Below are 6,000 nucleotides of genomic sequence, written 5' to 3' on the forward strand. Positions count from 1 at the left end.
CCATCCCGTGGCCGGGAGGCCAGGCTGCAGGCACTGGCCGGGAGCGCTCCCGTTCCCAAACCGGGGCTGCGGGCGCGCCCCCTGCCCCTGCACGGCCCCCTCGGGCAGAGGGAGCGATGCCATCGGGGCCGGGAACCCTCCCGGTGCCCCACACCCTACAAACGCAGCGCCGGAGACCCCCGCCGAAACCCCAAGGCAGCGCCACTGGATCCGCAGCGGGCGCCCGGCACTGTTTAAACAATCCTCTTTCTGCTTCGGACGGTATTATCAGGACTTTGGCATTATCGGTCAATGGAAAACATTCTTCTTTTCCTTATTTCAAATATTTATTTAAATATATATATTAAACTCGGCCGCTCAAATGTTCTGGCAAGTAAATAAATTCCAGGAACGGGGGCGAGGGGATTGCTATGGCGTTTCTTCTAAACGGAGCACTTGTGCTCCGAGGGCGATATGACCTGTTTATTCATCGATTCCTAATACCTAAATATCCCGAGTGTAATAATTTGCGTCTTTTTTTTTTTTTTTTCCCTTTCCAACGGAGGAAATTCAGCTATTTTAAGAGTTAATGGCTCTAAACGCGTTGGTTTTCCTGCATCCTCCCCAGAGGTGACGGGGGCTGGAAAAGGAGGGGGGATTCCAGTTTGGGGGTTTCGCTGCTGTTGTTTTCGTTCTGCCCAGAGCAGCCCGAAGCCGCTGACCCGAGCGGGGGGCCGTGCTCCGAGCAGCGAGCCCCCTGACACCTAGAGGTCAGGTGAAAGTCCCCAGCAGGTAAGCCGCGGGCCGCCCGGCGCGCTCGCTCCCCGCCCCACAAATTGTTCCCTTCTGCCCACCCAAGTCGCTTCAAGCTGTGTTTATTTAGGGGGCAACACAAAAATTGCCGACCACCCAATTCCCGCTCAAGACAGAGACCTCTCGCCGGTAGCCGGGGCCGCATTCCCCTCCTCACATCCTCACTCCACCACCCCCCCCCTCCACAAATTTCACCCTCTCCGGGGCTCCGCTTTCCAAATCTCCGCACGCCACCGGGGGAGACCCGGGCAAGCCGTCAAGGGAAGGGGAAGCGTCGGGCTCAAGCCCTTTTGGGACACCCCCCCAAGAAAAACAGGGGTCCCATCCACCATCCTGCAGCCTCCAGGAGCTGCCCTGTGCCCCGGGGGGGGGCGCAGCGCCGCGGCGGGCAGTGCCCGGGGTGCGAGGCTGCAGCCCGGCCCCGCAGAGTCGCCCGGAGCCACCCCCCCCCCCGCCGGCACGGCTATTGTTTCGTTCAATTAGGCTCCGCTTGATAAAAAACAATCGCTCGTTAACCCTCGCCCTCCTCCCTGCCGGCTGGTGTGTTGTGAATGGCGACATCGTCTCCCTTGACCCCCGTCTCCTTTTTCTGTCTTTCTGTCCCCTGAAAAATGATTCCGCGAGCTCTGATTGAATTTTATTCCTTCCTGACCTGGCCCGTTTTTATTGCATGGACACCATCAATCTTGACCTAACGCGACGTTTGTTTATTACTTTGGAAAGAAGCGAATGGCTTTATGAGCCCCGGAGTAATTAAAGCAGGAGGGCCGCATTCACCGCGGCACCGCACCACCTTTGGGGCGGACTCACGACGCAGACGGGGAGGCGAGGGAGAAGGGGGAAAAAAAAAATAGGAAAAAACATAAAGAAAAGGGAAAGGCCGACGGGATGCCGGCGGTTCCCAACTCATGGGCATCCCACGGCCCACTTCATGCTCGAGTCCCTCCCGCTAAGCGGGCGCGCAGTGCCTCTTGCGCAGCTCACCGCGCAAATTTGCGCTCGGCGCTGCCCCGCACGCCACCTGCGCCCCCGCGCAGCCCCAGCTCGGCCTCGGCACCCCGTGCGCCCGCTGCGCTGCTCGCGGCCCTCCCAAAATCCCGCGCATCCCAAGGCGACCGAACCATCCGGCCAACGCCGAGGCAGGCAAGTGGGGGGGAAACGGCCCGAGGTTTCAACGGCTTTACGACGGCGTTAATTGGAAGCTAATGTTCAATTAGCGGTCACTCCTACGGCAGAGGACGGGGCCGCGTTGCGCCGAGGCGCGCAGGAGCGCTCCTCTCTCGTTGCGCGCGTCCCGGCGCTCCGGGCTTCTGCCTACGCAATCCAGAGGACGTCATAACCACGGTGAGCTGGTTGTGACCTCAGACTCATCCTCGTGTGGGCGCCCAGACGTGCTCAGCCCCCCGCGGCCCCTCGCATCAGCGCCTGCCCCAGCCTGCGCGGTGGCAGCGCGCAAGCGAAGCCCCCCGGCGCGCAATTTCCAGCTCGCCCCGCTCCGGCTGCGCCGTGTTTTGGGGGGCAGAGGACTGCGCGCTGCCGCGGTGCAGCCGGCTGGGCGATGCGGTGCGACGCCAGGGCTGCCGAGCGGTACAAAGTTGGGCCGGGCTATGAAAATAGACCCGGGTGAACTTTGAGGCTCTTTCCCCGAACTTCGCGACTTTCAGAAAGGGCCCCGGCTACGGTGAAAGGCTCGTTTGCAGCCGTTCCCTGAAGGTCTCCGTCCACGACACAAACAGCCTTCCCGCAAACTGGCGTGTGGAGGTAGGGAAGGGTTCAAAACGTCCTCTTTGCATGCACTTCCCCGCTATTTTTGGTTATGACCTTTCAGGAACAAACCCCGAGCTGTCAGTCACTTCTAGAAAAACTTTTTGCATAGGAAATTTAGGCGGAGGGGTGAACACTGCCCTTCTGCCGGGAAGAATTTCACACTCCACTTTTCCCTCGGTTTCGGGGGCAGATGAGCAAACACGAGTTAGAAACCACCAGAACGGAACGGCCCCTCAAAGAATAATTTTTAAAAATATGCTGCGCCTTTTTTTTTTCTTTTTTTTTTTTTTTTCCTTTCCCCCGCGGACGGCGAGCAAGGCGAAAGCCCTGACATCCAACCTCGAGCCACAGACACGCCGCGAAGCTGCGCGCTGACCTGGCACCCAAGGGCGCCGCTCCGCAGGCAGGGCCGGGGCCTCGCAGCCGCACCGTCCCGCCGCCGCCGGCCGCACGTCCCTCGCACCGCCGCGGAGCTCTGCTGGGAGACAACCAGAGATCAGGAGGGACCCTCCGCCTTGCCCCCTGCTCGCCATCCATCATCATCGTCACCACAAAAAAATAATAGTAATAACAGCTAGGGAAATAATAATAATAATAATAATAATAATAATAATAATAATAATAATAATAATAATAATAATAATAATAATAATAATAATACAACCTGCGTGTGATCTCCGCAGGACAGACCCCCCTCCCCAGCCCCCAAAATGTTTCTCGGCCTCCCCGCTTCCAGCCTCCTTCGCCTGCCCTCCGGGCCTCCGCCGCCCGACGGGGAGCGCAAGTTGCGCGGCCGCGGCACTTGTTCGGGAGCTTCACCCCCTCCTCCCCATTTCTCTCCCCTCCACACACACAGACATCCCCCCGGACGAGCCGAGCTGACTCCTGTTTTCCCTGCTCTTTTATTTTCCCCGCATCACCCCACCGCTGGAAAAAAAAAAAATACTTAAAAAAATAAATAAATAAATACGAAATCCCAAAGAGACCGGCGTCCAACAAGAAAAAAAAAAGAAAACTAGGCAAACAGCACATGCAGTCGCAGCTCTGCCCTCTCATTTCTTTAATTTTCAGCCCGGTTTTCGATACCGGGAGGGGAGGAGGCGGGCACGGCGTTTCCACGCAGCCCCCCCCCCGCCGCCGCCGCCTCCGGGGCTCTGCTTGTCCCGGGGAAAAGAAGCGAAAACGGGAGGCGGCCAAAGGCCCCGGCCACCCTGGGCCGGCAGCGGTGCGAGGGGAGCTGGGACCCCCCCCAGGACCCCGCAGCCGACCCGCTCGGCCCCGCTTCGCCCCCGCTTCGGCCCCAGAATAACCGGGCGGCGGGGCGCTGCGCTTTGTCGGACCCGATTCAACCAGCAAACGGCTATAAAGAAGGCCGAGAAACTCTTCAGCAAGAGCCAAATAATTAAAAAAAAAAAAAAAAAAACGTATCTATAATAAAATAAAAGGAGCGAGGTATTTCCACAAACGCGTTTCAAGCCAGCTTTATGCAGCGAGCCCCCGGTTCGGCCGCTCTGCTTAAGGGGTTTTCTAACAGCGGATTATCGCTTTGGAGAGGAAGAGCAGCTCAAAAGCAAGGTAATAAGGTTTAACTGTAAATACCTTCGTATTTATTTACAGTGTAACCCTTAACAATGCAGCGGCAATTACTGCTAAGTGTTGCCTTTAGATAAGAGGCACTGATAGGAAACTGTATTATCTTGAAAGCAAACTTTAGGCCTTAAATATCTCTAATCAAATAATCTTCTTCCCAGGTCTGACTGACAAGGCAGATTCTTTTTAAGTTAATGAATTTATTGCGTTTTTGGTGGTTATTTACAAAAGGGGGAGGTGATCCCCCATCGCCCGTAGGTTCGTAATTGCAAATTGTCCAGAAGGTGAGATTCTCGGTCTGACAAGCAGCACTCATCTGCTCCCCTGGTAACATTTTTTTTTTTTTTCTACAGGTTTAAGAAAAAGGAGGGAGGGGAGAGGCTAGAGAGGAAAAAAAAAAAAAAAAAAGACTATATAAGAAAAATTCTGCCACACCAACTCTTTCTAAAACAATCTCGGGCAGAGCAATTAGGGCACTCCCAACAGAGCAGAGCGGCAATGTCCCTAAAGGACAGGAGTAAGAGCTACAGAGGTGTAAGGCTAGAGCGCAGAGGCACCCTTTTAATCCAACTTCTTCATCATTATTTTTTTCCTGACATAAAAGAGGACTTTAAAATATATTTCTACATTACAGAAGCGGCTTCACGGGTGTGATGGCGCGCGTTGCCACCAGTTCTACAAAGTAGGCTTACATTATATTTACGAATATCCGTGTTACAGGATAGCTGCCATCCAAAATACACCGTGGAGCTCAGAAACACATGCGACGCGTATATGAAGCCGTGAATAAATAGGCAGTCCTTTTTCCAATACGGCTCCGTATGGAAACCCCAGATATAAACGCGTATGCCCTGCACCCACAGCGATCGCCAGCCCGATGTATGCTCGCAGCCACACACGGGCGCCCACTCGGCGTTGGCGCTTCCCATAGCTTTACAACACGGGCACCTTATTTAAAAAGCCGTGAGCTTGTCCTGCCGCTGCGCACGGCCAAATGTTTCCAGGTCTTGCCCATTAATTGCTAAGAAAACGTGTTTGTTTATTTGCCAACTCAGAGCTGCCATGGGAAAGTATTTTTTTTTTTTTTTTTTTTTTCCTAGCGGATAAGGCGAGCTGACTAAGTGGAACATATTGCAGAAGAGACCGAAAAGGGATTTTTTTTTCGACCTGGCAGATCCTAAATGGACTCTGGAATTTGCGCGGAGGGGAACGAGCTGTTCCATCGGCAAAGTTAGTTAGGAAATCCCTTTCCCCTCTCTCTGCCTCGCTCTGAACGAAAGTATTAAAATATACAGACGTGTGGAGGAGCATTCCAACTGAATGGTAATTTATTAATAAACAAACAATGCAATACCTTCAGAATATTTTCAACAAAAAAAAAAAAAAAGAAAAAATATTGATAGAATAAGATTAATACAGTTTCCCTTTTTTTATATATAGTGAAAAAAAAAAATCAGCGTTTCAGTCAATTTTCAGGGAAGGGGGGAAACACTTTCTGGCGTTTGGTCCGCAACATCCAACTACAAATTAAAAATAAATTACTATGTCGCAATTTACATTTTAAAACAAGTCCTTGTAAAAGAGGAGGGTCCGGGACGGGGGAGAAAGGGGAGAAGCCGGTACTCTACGCTGGGTTTTTCGCCCCCTTTAAACACAGGGCCTGGCGATACCTTAAGGGCCGGGGCGCACGGGGTGGGAGGGTGAGGTCGGAGGGAGTATTTCTCAAAAGCAAGGAGGAAAAAAACAACAACAACAGAAAAAAAAAAAAAAAAACTTACGTGTTATCGGAGTAACACTGTCCTTTAACAAAACCAAGACATGCTTTGGAGCTGTCTCTGTACAAAGGCTTTT

Source organism: Aythya fuligula, chromosome 2 (genome assembly GCF_009819795.1).
Source record: "Aythya fuligula isolate bAytFul2 chromosome 2, bAytFul2.pri, whole genome shotgun sequence".
NCBI classification, from domain to species: domain Eukaryota; kingdom Metazoa; phylum Chordata; class Aves; order Anseriformes; family Anatidae; genus Aythya; species Aythya fuligula.